The following is a 21612-nucleotide window of genomic DNA, read 5'->3' as shown; positions in this document are numbered from 1 at the left end:
ACCATGTCCCTGACCCTCTGAACCTTCAACTTTTTGTAGAGACAAATATCATACCCCCTGGAAACAGATTTTTTTGAACACATTTTGAGCCTACAGATGCTGCTAGAGATCAGGCAGTGAGTTTTCTTCAACATGGAGCTGCTCATTACTGCAATTAATTGGCATTGCTGTGCTAATGGTAAGGTGGCATGCCTATAATAGCCACCAGCAGCCTGCTGAGTGCAGGGGGAGACAGTGGTAGGAGCTGAACTGTGTGTGGTATTTACAGAAGAGGAAACAAGGAAATCCATAAGCATTCTCTTTTTCTGTAAAGCCAGGTTGTATGTTTGGGTTTAGATTAGCAATTTTCAGTCATCTTTTATTAGTGCTGGATTGATTGTCTGTTTATTTCTTTGTTATGTAGAAAAGCAGAATTATCTTCAGAACTCCCATTCCTGGCCAGTTGAATAAAAACAAAACTGTCACCCAATTACTTGTCAAAAATCTCAGAACAAGCTTTGGATAGGAGCAAATATTGTGTGTGGCTGATGCTCACACCCCAGACACATGCTAAATTAGATGATTGTTTCTAAACAGAGGTTGACTCGAGGATTCCAAATGAAAGTGTCTTGAGGATTCTAAGTGCAAGTGTTTTTGGCTATGGGATGGCAGGTCTCAAAGATTTGTCAGAATCATTCATTCATTCATTCAACCTTCTGTTCTGCCCTCACAGTATTCAAGCACTTCACTGAGCTCAGTGTGCAAATAAATTTCAGTTATAATCTGGCCTATGTCTGTGAAATTTCCTAGTGATGTAAGCTCTGTGGGCATCCATTTCCCCATGTATACAACGGGAGCTAAGACCTAGATGGCATCATGGGGCTTTCCAGCCTTAAACCAAATTGATCTAAAAAGAGACAATAGTAACAATGAGCTTGTCTTCTTGTAGGGCCATTACCATATGTTTACAACCAACATATAAGTCAGTGCTGCAACATAAATGATACAAAATATTTCAGGAATCCAGAAGAAAGATATCTTTCCTCACTCGGATGACCAGAGGAGACCACGGAGTAAAGGAGATTGGCTGAGAAAGTAGAAGATGGAGTGTATCACATGATGACTTTATTGTAAACTGGGGAGGTACTTGAGAAGAAGGTGTCCAGGAGGACTGAAAATCTGAAAAGTATAGTGACTTGAATTCTTAAGAAAGAGGTCTTTTCATAAATGAGAAGATCATTTTATGTGGCCCCATGCTGCCAAGAGATCAAAGAAGCTAGCCATCACACACTGAACAAACAGTTTTCCAGATAGTAGACCTGGGGTCCTCCTGATGGGCCCTGCTGGGTCTGCCAATGGCCACCCAGGAAACCACCCCAGGGTGCTCTTTATGGTGGTAACTATATCCCTGTTCTCTGAGCCTGGTAGTGTCTATAAATCTAGCTTATTGTTCTGTGGACAACAAATGCTGCTTTTTCAGATGTTGAGAAGTGACATGCTGTGAGATGAATGGCAGGTCTGTTACATTGTTCAGACATTTTGGACTTTCTTCCTTATTCTTCTCTCTGTCATTTTTTTTTTAAAACTAGGCTGGCTTCTCTACAATGGTTCTGATTCTCATTCCATGGACTCCTGAATCATAGTCTTCCTTTTGCCCTTCATAAATTATACCTATTATCCTGTCTAAGTACTCCTCATCCTCAAATGAGCCACAGCATAAGGAGTATTCCTGAAGAAGGGAGGGTAGATTCTTGCATTTATTAAACTGCCACTAAGTAAAAATGAATGCTGGACTTGGAGTTAGAAGACTCAATTTGCGACCAAGATATTCCACCTTCCACAAAGAAAACTTTGTCAGATTTCTTAATATGAGCCTTAGTGTACTCATTTGGCAAAAGGGGACATGGCTTTGATGGACAGAACGTCTGGAAGAGAATTCAATTATGTAAGAAAATACAATTTATTATGCAGATTCAACATTTTGATGTCAGTCATGGTTATTATGACTATGAAAAGAGAGATAATCTTTCTAAAGTTTATCAAATGTTCTAGAAACATAGTAATGTATGTGAATAAAAATTGTCTGTACATGTGCCCAGCTTCTCTTAAGCAGTGTCATTTTCTTTATTGTCAATCAATGTTACCCCAAAGGCTCATGAGTCGAAAAATGGTCCACAATGCAGCAGCGTCCATGTGGGAGATTTTAGGAAGTGATTACATCAGGAGGGCTTTAACATCATCAGTGAGAGATTCATGACTGAATGGACCTAGTTGGAGGAAATAGGTCTTTGAGAGCATGTCTTTGGGGAACCATATATTGTCCCTGACCCCTTCCTCTGTTTCTCTCTGCTTCTCAAGCACCATGAGGTGAGCATCTAGGCTTCTTCACACTCTTTCTGCCAGGATGTTCTGCCTTACCAGAGGCTGATACCAATGGAGCCAGTTGGCCATGGACTAAAACATGAATCAAAATAAATCTTCCCTTCTTTTTTTTTAATATTTATTTTTTAGTTGTACACAATACCTTTATTTTATTTATTTATTTTTATTTCGTGCTGAGGATCGAACCCAGGGCCTCACCCGTGCTAGGTGAGTGCTCTACCGCTGAACTACAACCCCAGCTCTCCTCCCTTCTTTAAGTTGTTTTTCTCAGGTATTTTGTTACTGCAACAGAAGGCTGAACAACAAAGTTAGTTTCTCAGTTAAGTAAGGTATGTGATGTTTTTTCACCTCTTCTCCTCAATGCATTTTCCAGGGAATGTTTGATTCTCTAGCACTTCCACTGGGCATTTGGTTGCATTGCATTTGTGACCAGCCATCAAGTCCTGCCCTTTTATAGTGAACATGGGGGCAAACAGAGGGTAAGGAATCTGTTTCAGCAAATCTTAGCTTGTTATGCTCCCAAGAAGCAGAGGGCAGATAGAGCTTGTTCCTTGCCCTACACTGTCAGTGGTGCCTAGGCCAGGCCAGCACCCTCAAGGACCAAGAGCATGTTTCCCCTGACAAGAACCCACCGTGGTACTTGATTTTTCATTGCAGGTGACCCACAGCAGGGGATGAGGACTGGGAAGATTTTCAGATTGGAAGATTTCTGACTATTGCATGCTGATCTTCTCTGGGAAGAGCCTTAGCATATTCTTTCTCTCCTTTATGATAGAGCTTCTCATGTCATTTGTGGAGCTTAAAAGTCACTTTGACCTTTGAACTCTCATTGAGGGGACTCCACATTTTCTGAAAGGATACAAGGAGACAAGAAGGCAGGAAGACCAAGGACATCAGAGACGGACAGCATATCTGACCAAAGTGGAGGGTGCAGACAGTATAGTCTTGAGTATTTGTATGAATTAATGTTAGGTCTAGATAGTTTGTGTACCAAACACTTTGGGGGCTCAACTTTTCTGGTGAAGTTTCTTTGAAAAATTGCATCATTGCTGGGCAAAAATATATTTAACTGTGAGAATGTAGGAGGAGGAGAGGGGTGCTAGAGGCACATCCATGCAAATATAGGAATGTCAATGACTCAGTTTCCTTCTTTGTAAAGCAGATGATGATGTGGAGTTGAGTTGCTGGCAGGTTAGCTAATGAGTGGGTGTCAAGTTAATTAATATTGCAAAGAAATGTGAAAGTATAAAAACTTTAAAAGCGCCCTGGTGTTGTATGATTTTTTTTTTTTTTTGGTATGCCAGTATTTATAAGATTGAGGAAGTAAGAGAAAGCCAGAAGCAACAGGCATGTGAACACCAAGTAACACCAGTCAGAGGCTGAGTAAAGGAATGTTAAAGAACTGTCCTCACAGGTCAGCACATGTCTTTTTCCCCAATGAAAAGTTAATGTAAAACTGTGGATGATTTTGGATGCAAGTGACAAAGTCCCTTCCTATCAGAGGCTTAACAAATTAGCACACCAAAGAAGCCTGAAGACAGGATGTCTAGAAGCCCAGCAGTGGCCCCCTGGACAAGAACCCAGGAGTCAGTAACTGGTCTTCATTTTATGAGTGGATGGGGTCCACGTCTCTCCCACCACCACCTGGCCATGATCAAAGACAGAAATGATGAGGCCTGAGAGACACACATGCTTCTTTTTGATTAGGGAGGAGTATTTACACCTGTTGTGAAATGTGGTCATCCACAGTTGCAAAAGAGACAGAACAGTAAATATCTGGATTTTTAACCTCTGTTATGGGAAGCAGGCTCTGTCAATAGCAAGGAAAAGAGAGAAGAAAATGATTTTAGATAGATGTTGCCATCAATGGATTTGTAGATAAAGGTCTGATACCTGTTAGGAAATAGTCACTCTGATTATTCGGGGCAAGTGTGTAGATTCCTCTAAATGACAGTGCTATTCTTCCCTAATTAGAAGATCAAATTCTCCGCCATTCTTACCTCAGGCTTAGTTTATAAAATTTGGCTTTACGGTGTCTTCTCCACCCCTGGGTCATTCCTACCAACAGACTATCCCCAATGAATATGCATATGGGACCTGAACTGCTGAATGAATTCCTCCTTTGTTACCCTTCCAAACAAGAAACTATGGGAATGAAGACTTGGGAGCCTTCAGTGGTTTTTTATTGCTGTTTACAAGCTCTAAAAAACTGGACACACTAAAATATGTCTATGGCAGCCCTGAAAATCAGTACTGAGCCCCTGCTTGGGGCCTGAAAGAAATGGAGGTAGTTCTAATGAAAAACCAGGCAGAAGGCCTAATGAGAAGTTGGTCAGATGTTCAGTGACATTGCCTAACTCACAGGCTTCCATCTGCTTGCACCCTTCTCTTCCAAATGAGGTACCAGTTGTTTGTTCAGTAACCAACTGGCCACACATCTCTTCACCTCCTCCAAATTGCAACCAGTGGCAACAGCAGCAGAGGTTCCCTCCTTACCAGACCAGAGCGGCGCACAGGGTTGTTCATTCTCCTCCCTCTATCTTGATGCATTTTTCATCATTAAAGGGAAAATGTCATTTCGGTGACAGATATTAGTATGATTGGTGTCAGGAATGAATCTTCCTTTCTCTGTCAGCCTTGCTTCACGCAATCCTAAGACAATGTTCTGTTAAAAGGCCACTTCCATTTCCAACTCATGCAGCGTGTGAGAAGGGCAGGCTTCAGCTGTGATGGATGGGTTCAGTCAAGGCTGGCGCCATGCCAAGGAGCGCAGCTGGAGCTTGACCCTTCCCCCATCCGGTGAGCCTGAGGACGATTCTGGGAAACTCATGTCTTATTTCTAGCTGAATCTTGTTGGTGCAATAGTCTTAAAATGAGGGAACATGCTACACTATTTGGTGATAAAATACTAAAAGATGGAAGATTTCCCATTATCAATGACACATAGCATCACATTAATCCATACCATTATATTGGAAAGCCAATCTAGAAGTAAAGATTTTATTTTATTTATCTTCAGCCAAAATGTAAGCCAACCCCTCTAGTCCTTTTCTAGATACATGTCTGGACCTTTCACAAGTTGAAGATAATAATATATTCCACCTCAACAGCAGACCTCATCTGATGCTCTACATAAAAATAACATTTCAGAACTCACTGAGAGTCCAATTTCCTCATGCAAGTAATAAAGATAATAGTACTTACATTTTTCTCAACTATTGAAAGGCCAATTCAATGAATATTTATTGAACTCACATTCTGTCCCACACATTGCTCAGCTTTGGGAAGGTATGAAAGTGAACCTGCCTTCAGAGAGTTTATAGCCTGGAGTCAGTGAAATCAAACAAATACACTATCAATTATAATACAAACACACGTGCATGTGTACATATATATGCATATATTGTGATAAGATAGATTTTATAAAATAATTGATATCCACAATAGGGGGAGAGGAAACTGGGGAACACTGGTAAAAATAATGTTTCATGGAGGAAAGGAAATCTGGACTGGTCCTGTCTGAATTCGATTTAGAAAGCTGTGTGTGAAAGAGAAGAAATCCTGCAGAGAAAAATTCTGAGCAAATTCATAGCCTGTGATTTTTAGTGCAACTTTGCAGAAAGACCAGTAGTCTATGTTGACCTGATCATTGATATTAGGTGAGGGTAGACATGAGACCATAACAAGGTCAAAGATAAATGCTATTATGTTTGCTTGGGGATAGTTCCCTAAGAGCAAACTTGGGAGTTAAACTTCAGGTTATAGTCAGGGAAACCACTTAAAATTTTTGAATATGTCACAGACATTATGAGAACTCTACCATGGAAAGATAAGTTGGCTTCTGCATTTGGTATTATTTATATTAGCTATTATTTAATTTTTTCTAAAGTAAAAATAATTTAAAATACTTAAAAATATCCTTATTACTATGCAAACATTAAGTTCTTAGGTAAAATAATATATAACTGCATCTAAAAATAAATAAAAGGTAATTGATGATAAGTGTAAAATAAACCTTTGTGCACAACTACATCAAAGATGTAATGAAGTATAGCTTTATCTATGTATAGAATCACTATAAACAGAACAGCAAAGCTACAGTACAGATTGAGACAGGAATGTAAAGTTTGTGACAGTGAGAAAAATTCCCATTTGTTTTTTTTTTAAATGTATTTTTTTAGTTGTAGGTGGACACAATGCCTTTATTTTATTTTTATGTGGTGCTGAGAATTGAACCCAGTGCCTCATGTGTGCCAGGTAAGTGCTTTACCACTAAGCCACAGCCTTAGCCCTCACATTTGTTTTGCAATCTTCCAAACCAGCAACACTTCCTGGTAAATATCTGAACAAATCAAACAAAACCTTCCCTTAACTTACAAGGTAGTTGCATTCCTTGAGAATTAGCACACATTAAAACCTTGTAAGAATATTTGTGTTTAGTTGTCCAATGGAGTATATTTTGCAGCTTAGGTTAAAAGGTTTCACTCGCCTGAATGCTTGGCAGGCATTTGACATCCATGAGTAAATAGTCTGTGCATTGCTGAACATCTAACCTCTCTGACTCCATGCACTGAGGGCAGCAGTACTTCCCCAGTGATGGCTATAATCAGTCTCCACCCTATATGCCATCCCTCCTCACTTCTCCAGGAACCTGCCCTATCCCTTTTAAGAAGCACTGATTTAGGCAAATGCAGGGTTGGAGGCAGAGAGATGAGTTAAGATTTAATTAAAGTAATAGTAGTAAAGAGAGAAAGACAGCAAGAGAGCCTGGTGGTGGCAGAGTAGTCTGGAGAGAAGGAAAAAAAGTGCAAGAGACCCCCATACATCAGTGAGATTCAGGATGTAAATGTCCTAGGTAAAGTTTACAACACTATGCAAATATTGTTGCAGTTGGAATTAAATGTCATCACACTCCCTTTAGAGAAAGGAAATCTGAAGCACAGGAAAATGTGCAATGACTTTTGCAAAGACACAGAACAGGTCAGGAATTGCATTAGACACCCAATGCCTTAGACCTACATTTTCACTATCATTACTAATGCAAAAGAGCTTTCATCCAACCTGAAGAATTATAAGCAGAGAACCTCTGCAGAGCAAAGGAAATATAGAGACAGAAACACACCTAGAAATTGTCAAATTTCAAGTATTCTATCACTCGTATTTTATGGAATACCTGGAAAACTTTAGGATTCCAAAGATTAAGATTGTAGAATGGATTGTAGAATCCATCTACTTTTGTGTTTTCTTATGCTTCTATGTATTCACTACTAGCATTTAAAACAAAGAAAAGAGATAATTACAGGGGGAGAGTTTTTAAAAGATATTAAAGGTTAACAGAATTCTTGGCATTTATGTCATGTCAATTTCCATGTAATTATGCTCAATTCCCAGAATTCAGAGTCAGTTATGCCTGTTAATGCTTAAAAATGATATCCTTGGAAAATAATTTATAAGATCGTTTCTCAAATTTTTCAGATTCAAACCAAGCACCCTGGCTAATAGTCTGATTAGTATTAATGCTATTCTTGGATGGAGAGTCCTAGGAGGTCAGAAGTTGGATGTTGGGATTAAAGTGGATTTGTTATGAGAATGTAGTTAGCTATCTCTCCCAAGAGCAAAATGACTGTCCTGGAAATATTTATGTAACCTGATTTATATACTTTTCCTATTTTGTTGTGACAAATAATAAGAACATGAGAAGTACGCTTCAGCTCCTTAGAATCCTACTGCCTCTGAGAAGAAAGAAAGGGTTCTGGCACAGATGTTTGCCTGTGGGGAGGTTCTGCCAACTGGCCTCAGAGAAAATTGTGAAATTAAGATTCTATGACTTTTTTCTTTCCACATTTTTATTCATTCATTCCTCCTTCTTAAGTTTATATATTATTAACTATATTTTATCTATTCTGTGCTGAGATAGAGTGATTATGAAAAAGATACCATTCCTTCCTTTTTTTAAAATCCTGCACTTTCCCTTTGTATTTCATGTTTGAGTCATTGATGATGTGAGCAATTATTTCTTACATTCATCTCATCCAGCAGTCTGTAGCCACGTGTGACAATCCCTATTTTGTCACATCACCTATGCTAGTACACACTTGTTGAATAAATGTCAGAAGGGAACTCTTATTCCAGCTGGAGAGGCACAAACAACCTTTCCAACTAATTTACTTTAACCTTGATTTTGGGGAAATTTTTCTAACACTCTTGTCTGGTCTTGGGTTTTCTATTTCTTTGACTCTCTGGGACCCTATGCATGTTATTCAGCTGTGTCCTCAGGAAATGAAAGTGAATAATATGATTTCTGAAATGAAGTTATAGTTAAACATCTCATGAAGCAAATCATCAGAGTATCAAGCCAAGAACTCAGGCCTGTGCATTATCTACTGTTTTAGATGATTGCTGTCATAATTCTCTTCTGCTAGAGTGAAAAATGAAGAATTATATGAAAAGTCAATTGCTTCCCATCATGCCCTGGAAAGTAGGCTGGCACAGGGAAGCAATGAGGCAGAGCAGAGGGTGCAAATTACCAGCCCTTTAAAGATGTGTGTTATAATCCAGCTCTTTTAGTTATTAGAAGTTGACCTTCTAAAAGGAAGGAGACAAGCGAGGCAAGGGTCACATTCAAGGTAAACCAGGTAGCAATGTCCAAGGAGCAGCAAATACAAAGTGCAAAGTTAAGTAGGGTCCCTCCCCACAGTTTTAAGTGGAAGTAGAGAAGGAGTGAAGGATAGGAATGCAAGTCATGTAACCAATTCTGCCTGAAGGGGGATTTTCCCCTGCTCAGGTTCCATTTCTATACAAATCACACACACACATTTTCTTGCAACATTTTAAAAAATGTTTCTATCCAATATATACAAATATTCTAGAATAGGTTGTGATAAAGGATATGGAGGCAGAGAAGATGAGACTAATTTGATACTCCTTATCAATGTACACAATTGAATTACCTGCGTAGATAGGAGCATGATATTAGAAAGGTCACACCAGGTCACATCATTTCAGACGTTCCAGTTACCTGTTTTGGACAGTGGCAATTTTGCATGGGAATCATATTTCAAAGGCATACATAAGACATGCCTAATCTAGTAAATCAATAGAGGTCTGTCACCTGTTAATTTATCTAAACCTTCCTTTATCCTATTTAGATATTATTTTTGCCTGTATAACCTTATATACAGATATGATTCTTTTTATCCTTAAACTACTATCTTGATTTCTTGGGATTTTTATGCAACAAAATGAATCTGAATCCCTTTCTCTCACCATGCACAAAAGTTAACTCAAAATGGATCAAGGAGCTTGATATCAAAACAGAGACTCTGTGTCTGATAGAAGAAAAAGTTGGCTCCAATCTACATACTGTGGGGTTGGGCTCCAAATTCCTTAATAGGACACCCATAGCACAATAGTTAAAAACAAGAATCAACAAATGGGACTTACTCAAACTAAAAAGTTTTTCTCAGCAAGAGAAACAATAAGAGAGGTAAATAGGGAGCCTACATCCTGGGAACAAATTTTTACTCCTCACACTTCAGATAAAACCCTAATATCCAGAGTATACAAAGAACTCAAAAAATTAAACAATAAGAAAACAAATAACCCAATCAATAAATGGGCCAAAGACCTGAAGAGACACTTCTCAGAGGAGGACATGCAATCAACAAGTACATGAAAAAATGCTCACCATCTCTAGCAGTCAGAGAAATGCAAATCAAAACCACCCTAAGATTCCATCTCACTCCAGTAAGATTGGCAGCCATTATGAAGTCAAACAACAACAAGTGCTGGCGAGGATGTGGGGAAAAGGGTACACTTGTACATTGCTGGTGGGACTGCAAATTGGTGCAGCCAATTTGGAAAGCAGTATGGAGATTCCTTGGAAAGCTGGGAATGGAACCACCATCTGACCCAGCTATTCCCCTTCTCGGACTATTCACTAAAGATCTTAAAAGAGCGTACTATAGGGATACTGCTACATCGATGTTCACAGCAGCACGATTCACAATAGCTAGACTGTGGAGCCAACCTAGATGCCCTTCAATAGATGAATGGATAAAAAAAATGTGGCATTTATACACAATGGAGTATTACTCATCACTAAAAAAATGACAAAATCATGGTATTTGCAGGGAAATGGATGGCATTAGAGCAGATTATGCTAAGTGAAGCTAGCCAATCCCTAAAAAACAAATGCCAAATGTCTTCTTTGAGCAACCAAGAACAGAGCAGGGAGGAAGAGCATGAGAAGAAGATTAACATTATACATGGACGAGAGGTGAGAAGGAAAGGGAGAGAGAAGGGAAGTTACATGGGAATGGAAGGAGACCCTCATTATTATACAAAATTACATATAAGAGGAAATGAGGGGAAAGGGGAAAAAAACAAGGGAGAGAAATGAATTACAGTAGATGGGGTAGAGAGAGAAGATGGGAGGGGGGTGGGGTGGGGGGATAGTAGAGGATAGGAAAGGCAGAAGAACATATCAGACACTAGTATGGCAGTATGTAAAAACGTGGATGTGAAACCGATGTGATTCTGCAATCTGTATACGGGGTAAAAATGGGAGTTCATAACCCACTTGAATCAAATGTATGAAATATGATATGTCAAGAGCTATGTAATGTTTTTAACAACTAATAATAAAAAAAAAGAGAGAGAGAGAAAAATTCTATCTAGAGTTTGGCTATTAAGGTTATGTTTTCACTATCCTCATACTTCCTGAATATCAAATGTCTTCATCTTTTTAATGTTCTTGATTTGGAAGCCCCTGCCAAGACATTTTAATTTTGAATTTTCCCCAGCTGTGCTATTCATTTAAGTTCAACAAATATTTATCAAGACCCATTTTATGCTAGGCATTGTGTTAGGCTTTGGGAGTATAACAGAGAAAAAGACAGAAATTAAACTATTACAAGTTTTACAAATGTTGTAAGAAACACTGATGAGGAGGATACATACTGTAGTTAAACAGAATAGTTCCCCTTCATGTGGGAGTAGAACTGAGGAGGGTGGCTATGACTCAGCCAGAAAAACCTGGAGGTAGTATTCCAGACAGGACAGGAACATACCCAAAAGCTAAAAGTTGGGAAAGAAAAATGTTTTAGAAATTTGTATAATAATAAAAGAAAACCTGACATGACTGGCTAGGAGAAGTATGGGAAAGCAAGCTCAAAGAACCCAGATGCCAAGTCAGAAACCACATAAAAATGCTGGGTTCTTATTCATATTTTAGCGTAGAGCCACCAACAATTTAATCCAGAGAACAACCTGGTCAGATTTCAGGAAAACTTCCTTTCATTGTGGAGACTGAAACAGATCTGGAAGAGTTGATGGAGGACATACATGTAAAAGGGAATTTTAGTACTCAAGATAAGAAAATAAGTAGAGATGGTGATTTTGGCCAGAGAAAAGCAGTGGAGTTTGAGAAAGGTGGATGGATGTGATATAACTTGGTGGGGTTAGGGGTTGGGTAATGAGGAGAGTGGTCAGGAACGAGAGATTAAAAGTCACTCTTGATTTCTGACTTCAGCAACTGGACACATGGAGTTTTTTTTTTTTATTATTTGTGAGCTACAATGGTAACTATTACAAGCAATATTTGAAGGATTGATATATAGTACTTTTGAACAAAATTGAAATTTCTTTCTTTGTCCTTCTAACGTCTTTCATTAAATATGCTTGGTCCAATTCTCCTGTTTTGGCAAAAAAAAAAAAAAAGGGGGGGGGGAGAAAATTTTGATAGCTACAGAACATAATCATTAGTATCCTACTCCAAAATATTTTGCAATGGGAACCACTGGTAATAATTGATTACAAGGTTGTTTTCCTGGAGTGTAAAGGAATAATCAATCACTAGCTGACATTTGTCAAGTTGCTGCTACAGGCTATGTACTTTATTGTACACTTTCATATATTATCTCATTTAATGCTAACATCAAATAAGACAGACAAGTGATAATCCTTTTTAATATGGGAGAAAATTGATAAGTGAGGTAAGACAAATTTCCAAGCTAAAGCTATAATTTGTGAAAATTAAAGTCTAAGTCATTAACTCCAGGATCCATGCTTGATCTATCCCACATCACTGTCTCTTATTCCATCAGCTAGAGTCCAGTATCATATAAACATATTTTATTTTTCCTAAAGTGTATTATAAGCTATTTACACACTGTTCTGCATATTCATATAACTTTGTGGATTATTTTCAGCTCATCTGTGTTAGCTGAAAATTTAATTACTTAAGGGAACTTGATGTCTTCTGCAAACTTGAGAGTGTTCTCTGTGAATTTCCTTTGACAGCTCATTGGTAAAAATATTAAATTTGATTTGTCCTAGCAACTATCCTTTGGGGAATCTGGTATTAATACATCCCCATATAGAAACATGTCAATCTATCCTTGATTTGTGTCTTAGCTCTAAGCTAATTCTCTGCCTTTGGGGGGAATAAAAGATAGTCTTCTCATCATCCACTTTTAAAAAGGCATCTTTGATTCTGACACCTTGTCAAAACTGTTGTGAAAGCTGAGATGAATTATTTTCATATGTTTTTCCTTATTCACATGCACATTCATAACATTTACCCCCTTGTTCCCCCAGGTTCAGAGCTACCTGAGTATACATAAGTCCACTCTATAAAGCCATTCATAAGTTCCTCTGACTTGCTCAATTCTTTCAGATTTTGGGTAAGCTACAGGAAGAAAGTACACACAAGATTTAGGGAGATCATTCCTTTCCAGGAGGGAATGCCTGTTGACTTGATAGAAGGGAAGCCCAAAGATGTTTCAACTGCATCCTTCATCACTTCATTATAGAAGGACATGAACTCCTAACAATAGAGCATGAAGACAGCAGATGGGGTAAAAGAGTGATGCAGAACAATGAAGAAATATGTTTATTTCCCAAAGTCCTAAGCATGAATATAATAAAGAAAAAAAGATGATTTGCATATGGTGGATTTTTTGTTTTATTAATTGAAGACATTGTAAGGATCTTATAGGTTTTTAACTTGACAATGACTGAGATAAAATAGAAAAAAGGTAATGAGTGGTTTACTTATTACCTTAGTTATAAATACAGAAAAACTTGAATAATATAGTATCAAAAATTCTAGCTTTCCACAACAAATCTTTGAAAAATGTGCTTAGCTCTCTTTAAAAATGGGTAATTTTTTTTTCTGCTTACCTCATTGGTACCCCATCTTCTTCCCATCTGTGCCCATATCCAAATCCATCTGATCTCCAGGTTTTACAAATTTACACACATGGTAAATTTTTGTAGCACTAACTCAGTGAACTAACCCTTCAGAAACCTGTAAGTAGATTATTTTAGACTCACAGAGTTTCCACTTTCTTGAGGAAAGTTTAGATTCTGTTCATCCTTGCTGCATGAGTGAGACACTAGCCCATCTGATTCAGTGTTTATCTGACATCCACATGTCTCCCTAGTACATAGATAAAACAAAGCCAGTGTGTGTGGTTGTGAGTTGTGCAAATGTAAATGTGTTACAATCACAGTAAAATTACATCACAAAAGTCCAGCCAGCACTGTATTCATAATAAAAAATATTGATTGATTTTAGGAATAACAAAGATCAGTTCTACCCAATTACACTCTGGCTGCCCCTTCCAAAACAGAGAGACTCAGGTATTATTTCATAGCTCTTAATCTTTTATATACAACTACCATTACAAAATGTTCTCTGTGGCACACAAAATTATATACATATGTGTGTGTGTGTGTGTGTGTGTGTGTGTGTTTACAGAACTTGCTATGGAGCCTAAATGGCTTATTCAAGAAACTCAAGAGAGATAAGACAAAAACACAGCAGCATGAGCATAAAATATGAAGTCCAAAAGAAAAAAAATCAAAAATTAGCTGGGGGTGGGGGGTGTATATCAATATAAAACAAACAGGGAGAGAAAAACGAGTATAGGAAACATCAAATCATCCCATACAGCAGATTAAAAAAAAAAGGAACTCAGAGCATACAACTTACTAGTTCAGTTAAGTTTTAATAACTCTTCCAACCATGTTGTACTAATAGTCTAGTCTTAGAAGAATGGCTTACTCATTCTCTTTATGGCTGGATGCCTGGCATAGACTATGATCTAGATAGCCATGTCCCAGCTAGGCTTTAGGGGAAGATTCCCAAATGGGCAATTAATCTAGATTTAATAGGACAGTTACTGTAAGTTTAAATAAATGCCAGTTAAATATTAGCAGCGTATTTATTGAAGATTAACATTGCTGGTTGCATTGTGGGATTTTCTTTTCCTTAAAGAAACCCTTTATCGGAAGACTTTTAATCATCTTGACTCTTCCATCGGCTTGCCTCAGATCCAGGGCAGCTCATTAATTACTTCGTGCAACAGTTTTCTGAATTCTGAAGTGGTACCTTAGTAAATGGGGAGAGTGGAAAGGCAATAGGAGGAGGCTATTTCTGTACAGGAGGGACTGATGAGTGAATCTGAAGGGTAAACTGTCTTTGAGGAGAGTATTGAGAAGCAATATAATCATAGACTATTACAGTTGGAAGTGCCCTTGGAAGTCATCTAATTCAAACTCCTTGTTTAGAGGCAAAGGGGCAGACACTTGGGCAATTCCACATGGCCAGTAAGTTGGGACTGAAATCCAGGCCCCAAACTCCAGCCTCTCTTCTGTGTTGTTATCTTCCTCTGGATTCATTCCTTTAATTCTTCAAAAGCGCATTAGCCCCATGGAATAAATTAGCCATTACATCTTCACAACTATCCACAGTTCATAATGAAGATGTTGATTCTCTTGAGAATGAAGGAGCTAAGATTTTAAAAAAGCAGTAACTCTGCAATCTGTATACGGGGTAAAAATGGGAGTTCATAACCCACTTGAATCAAATGTATGAAATATGATATGTCAAGAGCTTTGTAATGTTTTGAACAACCAATAAAAAATAAATAAAATTTTTAAAAAAGCAGTAACTTATCTAAGGTAATAAAATGCACTGAAACTAGAACCCAAGCCCTCTGGTTTAAAAAATACAAAAATGTCATTTCCAGAAAAAAGTATAATCAAACCCATTTATTATTGAGCAAATTCTCATCTCATTATAATTTACCTTTTCTGCAGTTACTCTCACTTGGGAAATGAGAAGAAAAACTTTCAAATAATGTGAGAATAAAAGATTAAAGAGAGACATGAGTAATAGCTGAGTGTCTAGAGAGAAAGGGGCATAGGAAAACAGATAAACCAAGTTACTCTGAGAGTTCATTTGGGGGTTGAAAACTCCAGATTTGAGACTGGTGAGATTTCCATGCATAGAGCTCTTTAGATTCCAGAAACCACTTCCTGACTCTTCAGCCAGAATTGGTTAGAACCAGTTGGTTCTAATGTTGCAAACATTAGATGTGATGTGTTTATGTGCATTTAGATGAATGTACACAAGTAACTTTTTCACAGGGGTTATAAAACTGATTCCAGGTACTGTCCTGGGATATAGACAGTAGGTGAGAGGAGCTATATGTGGTGGCCCATGCCTATAACCACAGTGACACAGGAGGCTGAGGCAAGAAGTTTGCAAGTTCAAGGCCAGCTTGGGCAATGTAGCCAGACACTGTCTCAAAATAAAGTATAAAGGGCCAGGGATGTATCTTAGTGGTAGAGCACTTGCATACCATGCACCAGGCTCTGGGTTTAGTCCCCAATACTGGGGGGGGGGGGGGTGGGATAGAGGAGGCAGGTATGGGATATAATTACAAAATGACTAGTCTATTGAAGACTACAGCATGTCAAGTCCTACAAACCTGAGGAAGCTTTGGATGCAGCCATCATGCACATGGGAGCAGAGAAGAAATTAGAGGTTCCTGGAAGGAGCCAGATTGTGTGGCTCACTTTATAATGGCCTGTGGGCTTCTTCTTTTTTCCTGATTCTGTTATTGTCTTTGTGGTATATATGGGAACAGATAAAATTTCCCAGGCTGCTTTAGGAAGAAAAACCTAAATCCTCTTTCCCAAGTGCACGTTTTATTCCCACAGGCCTGTATTTTGTGTGCAGACCGTAGTCATTTGATAGCTAGTCATTTGAGGATGGGACAGTAGGGTGAGGGATGGGGTCACCACTCTTCCTGTCGTGGGTATACAAAGGTTAAGCAACTTCCTGTTTCTGACCACATCTCAGCATGAGGTTTCTTTTCTGTCTCTGGAATGAAGCCCCTTCTTGATGTGAACAACGTGAGTTCTCTTGAGCCTGTGCTCCACTCTGCAGGCTGCTCCTGGGATCTCTGACTGAACTTCCCATGTATGGTGACTGGAAAAGATGGAAGCAAGTTCAAATGCAGATCCCTCCAGTCCCAGCATAAGAGGCACAGAAGATGCCGGGCTCTGGGTTGAACCTTCATACCTACTCTCTCATTTCAGCCTCACATTGACCCTTTGCAGTAGGTACCATTAGTACCACTAAGTAATGTTTCCAAGGTCCTACATTAGCCATGGAGAAGGTGTACATTTGACTTCTGCTTGGTGTGTTTCCATAGTGCACAGCCCTTGTTAGTAGATAAGTATGTACTTAAAGGATGAATAAATGAATGGACACAGTATTGAAGGTGATAGCAGCCCTTCAAGGGTACTTATCCTTAGTTTAACTGAACATAAACTGAGACGATAAATGGTGGCTTCTGCTTCTTCTCCTTCTGGTCTTGGGTCATGCACAGTAGGTACAGTCCACCTTCAATGAAGGTCCTGCCCACACCGCCTACCCTACATCTCTTCCTAGTTTAAGTTTCTGCTTAGCATCACTTCTTTAGGGAAACATCTCTTCATCTACCAGATTGATTGAGAACCTCCTGTCATGTGCCTTCTTCCATTTCTTCTTCACAGTATTCATCATAACTACATCCCTTATTTTTTGGAATTCTTTGTTTATTATCCATCTTTCTCCCCATTATACAGTTTGCCGTAAGAGAGAAAGGCCCTCATGACTTTTGTTTTTGTCTCTCTTTCACTGCTCTAGCCAGTCCTGAGTGTGTGTTAAACAGACGTCTATTGAGTACACAAATTACTTCCCTACATTTTATTTTTGGCACTGAAGATTGAACCCAGGGGAACTTAACCATTGAGTCCCACATACTCAGCCCATATATCATATATGTGTGTGTGTGTGTGTGTGTGTGTGTGTGTGTGTGTGAGAGAGAGAGAGAGAGAGAGAGAGAGAGAGAGACAGACAGACAGACAGACAGACTCTCATTGGACCTGCAGAGGTATACTGAGCAGTTATAGTATCATGCCCTTAGTGGTTCTTTCTTTGTCCCACCAATGAAGCAGTAAAAGCAGAAATTTTATTATCTAGCTGTGAAGCAGTGTCACTACTTGACAGGTGTAGTGAAAAGAACACAGGAATAGGAATAAGTTCTTGTCCTGTGTTGCTGGTTATTAACTTTACGTCCCCTTATGTCCTTCTGGGGCTCAAACCCTCTCCTAGGAAATGAATTGGTTGTACTAAGCACCTTCCAAGGTCCCTTCTGAGCATATCATTCTGTGATTCTATGAGTCTAGGGTCTTACCGTGACCTAAAACCTACATAAGGAAAGATTCTGCCCCAATGACCCCCGACTCTTGGGACGTGTCCTCTGGGTACTTGCCTTGTGCTTTCTTGGCACTTTGATTTTGACTCATCCATCCTGCTCCTCATTAATTTTCTGCCTACCTCCAATTATTCTTCATACCATCTCTCTGTTTTATGCATCTCTTATAAAGTTTTATGGCTTTCAAAGTGTAGAGAAACCACACCTTGGCCTTTTCTTCATACCCTCCTTCTTGGTTCTCTCTATTCCTGACCCCTTTTCTCTCCCTGGAGCCCTCTTCAAGTTACCCTTTTGCTCTTCCTGCTGAAATCCTAACATGCTGGACTGCAGGCCAGACGAGCAACGATTTTATTTTGATCCTATATTCATAAAGGAGCAAAAAATAGCATGTATTTTTCCAGAGCCCAGCCCTTCCGTACACCCCTGGAGGCATCTCTTTATCCAGATTTACACTGCTCTTTCTGATTAAATCTTCCAATAACCATTTGATGTCCTGCCACTCTTCAACTGCCCTGCATTTCTCATCTCCAGACCTGCACTTCTGTTTGAAATCTCCACCAGGAGAGGGGGGCCTTTCGCCTTTGTAGAAAAGGAGAAGTAGGACTGGCATTTCTTAAGCTAGTGCTCTTCTTTTGGTCTCTTGTGTGGTGGAATAGTCACAGCTCTTTAGCTTACTCTGACTTGCTGTAGGTAACACAGACTAAAACAAAACAAAACAAAACAAAAAACCCCAAACCCAGCTGACTTCCCTTTCATGAGGAATTCTTTCCTGTTCCATCCCTGCTTCAGTGACTAGATGCTGGAGCTGCCAAAAGTCTCCATCCACTCCTGTCTTCTCCCCCGACTGCCAGCACTCCAATGATCTCCTCTGCCCTCCCCTGCTTTGCAGCCCCAAGATTATTAAAAGGAATATGATTGTTTTCTTTCACTCAGGCAATGGTGTGTGTGTGTGTGTGTGTGTGCATGCACGCACCTGGTGTGCCTCTGTGAGTGTGTGTGTCTGTGAGTTTGAAAGGCATTGTCCTATAGATATTTTTATAACCTGAAGCAATTACAGCTGTCAGTACAGAGACAAGCTGTGACAAGTTGATTTATGTGTACAGTATATGTGTATGCAAGAAGGAAGGGAGGAAGGAGAGGGAGATGGGAGGAAGAAGGTGGAGGTGGCGCTCATTAGGCATCTGCTTTCCAGGAGGCAGAGAGGAAGTTGTTTCTATAAAGAACACAAATAATGAAATTGCTCCGACTGTCATCCCTTTTTCATTAACTCGGATATGCTGGGAAAAATAAAATAAATCCAGCAGTTTTTATGAAGCAAGAGATGGGATATAAGATAAGCCACTAAGTGTTGGTTATATTTAGGGATTAGAGGATGGAAAGGCAATTGACATATGATTTTGATCTTCATCTTTTCAAACCACTCCAATAAGAGGTTTGAATAAAATCAATCCATTCTTGTTAATCTATGGACATCTCTGACCTTTTGCCACTTCCTTAACTTCCATTTGTGAATCAAGTTTGGATCTCAGGGCCCAAGAAGCAGGTATGAGGTTGTGAGGGGATTTTCTTTGTCTGCCCTGAGAGATACCTGAGCTCTGCTGGTTTTTCTGCTGGCAATTGCTGGGATGCTGCAGCTCAGCATCCTTTCTCATGGCCAGAGACAAAGATGGTTTGAGTGTCTTAGATCAACTGTATTCAGATGGCTGTAAACTGCTCATCTTAAAGGGCCTATAAGAATTATTTTTCTGGCTTGCCATAATAAAGAAGTAGTGGCAAGGAAAATGTATTAATAAAGTATCTTCCATCTTAAATGGATTTCTAAGTATTTTCCTGTAGAGTTAATCATGTATGTAGGCCCCTTGGGAGGAACTGTTGTCATTATCCACATTCCTAGATGCAAAAACTAATGCTCATTTGTACCTACCTGGGAATTAGATGCAAGAGACTGAATAAGAATTTATCATAGAAGGAATAATCCCTGCTATTCTCAGCCCTATAGGGAAATGGCTCCAGATCCCAGAATGAGTCCCTCTCTCTTCTCCATGACTCGTATTTGTTTCCACTTGATGTGGTATGATGTGGTATATAAGAAGAGATACTGGAATGGGGGAGCAGGAAAGATGGTTGAAACGAAAAAGGTCACCCCTTTGGCTTTTGGGAAAGAATCCCAAATTTTTTCAGGCTGAAAATCAGCAAATATAATCTCACACCTTATGTCTGCTCTCACATAAGAGCTCAATGTGGTGAAATCATTCAATTTCCTATTTCCACAATGTCCCATTGGAAAACGGAGATAAATATAGGCTCTCACAAGAATGGACTGGTGCTAAAATAGGTTAATTCTCTTCCCATTCTTTCAAAACTATAAACGAAATCCTTTTGCTCCCCATAGATGTATTTTTTCTTCTTTATAGTAAAGTCATTCATTGCTGCCATAAATTGACAACTGGTATTTTTAGTTGCTATATATCAAATGGTTCCAAGTGGCCAAAGGTAGCAGATGGATTTCCCTAAGAATTTACTATCAGTAAAAGTTACCAGAGGGGATGAAGGGAAATTGGTCTAATGACGAATTAATGCATAGTATTTTGAGACCTTCAGAGAATGTGTTTTAATAAGTTGCTCAACTATGAAAGGTTGTTGACTATCCAATCAAAAATTTGAAAAGAAAGACAAACTTCCTTAGTCTGTGTTACCCTGATGTTTGGGCCACATCTCAAAACCCTACCTCTGTTCTGACCCCCTCTAGTAAGAATGGGATATGATGAGTGAACTGTACTTGTGTCATTCTTAACATGTTATCTACCTGAAAATGATTGGTGTTAGTCAAAATTCAAAAGTTGCAAGGGTCCTATTAAGACACAAGTGTCTGATAATTACAATAATTGAGGTATAATGATCCAGTCACTTTGGTGTTGAATGTGTTTGAGGAAGAACATTTTTCTGTTATTTTGTATTTTTTTTTTTAAAACATCATGGTTAAATTGGATGAAAAGTCTGAAGGATAGGGGAGGCAGAGAGAATTTAGGTCTGCACTGGGATCTCAGATACTGGAATTTTTTAGAACACAGCCTATTACCCATGAGCTGGTTGGCCTTCTCTGTTCACTTGCACAAGGGTGAGGCCCAGTAGGGGGCCTATACCACATTCCATCAGAGCTGAAATGACAGGAGAAACAATAACCTAGGCACAGAGGGACCAGCAGCATGCAGAGTGGATGAGTAACAGGAACTGAGGCATATCCAATCTTTCCCTGGGTTTCAAGAATAATTTAAAAACCACACCTCTTAAAGATGAAATCAGCTGTGCAAGAGTGTGAAGCCCAGGGAACCCGGGAGTCTGCAGTAGAAATAAAGCAAGAGCTTACACTCATCCATCTCAGGGAGCACTTCTGCAGGGCTGGCATCTTTTATTGTCCACAAAACAAGAATAAAGAAAGCCATTGTCAGAACTTGACCAACATTTTGAAGCGACTTTGCCTGTTTTCACACACTGAGGTTTCTGTGATTTTCCCATCTTATATATGGGAGATCTCTGAGAATGGTGGAATGGTAGTATTGAGTCCTTGGGGTTTTTAGTAGCTTTTGGGCAAAGGGTGGTTGTATGGGTGGGTGCTCTATTATTGAATTAAAAAAAATGAAATTATTTTAAAACATCCAACACTCTGAATTTACTCTAAATGCTAATGGACTTA

The 21612-nt window shown here is 39.1% G+C and overlaps 1 protein-coding gene across 1 annotated transcript in view; it reads left to right on the top strand.

The window, feature by feature from the left end:
• Ntm (neurotrimin) overlaps positions 1 to 21612 on the top strand; it is a 978825-nt gene that overhangs the window by 550277 nt on the left and 406936 nt on the right. The gene's annotated exons all lie outside the window — the stretch shown is intronic.

The sequence above is a fragment of the Marmota monax genome, unplaced genomic scaffold (genome assembly GCF_021218885.2).
Source record: "Marmota monax isolate L192 unplaced genomic scaffold, Marmota_monax_Labrador192_F-V1.1 WCK01_AAM20220418_F8-fsc00062, whole genome shotgun sequence".
In the NCBI taxonomy this organism is placed as follows: Eukaryota; Metazoa; Chordata; class Mammalia; order Rodentia; family Sciuridae; genus Marmota; species Marmota monax.
The sequence above is the reverse complement of the archived record's forward strand: the minus strand, read 5'-3'. Positions and strand labels throughout refer to the sequence as shown.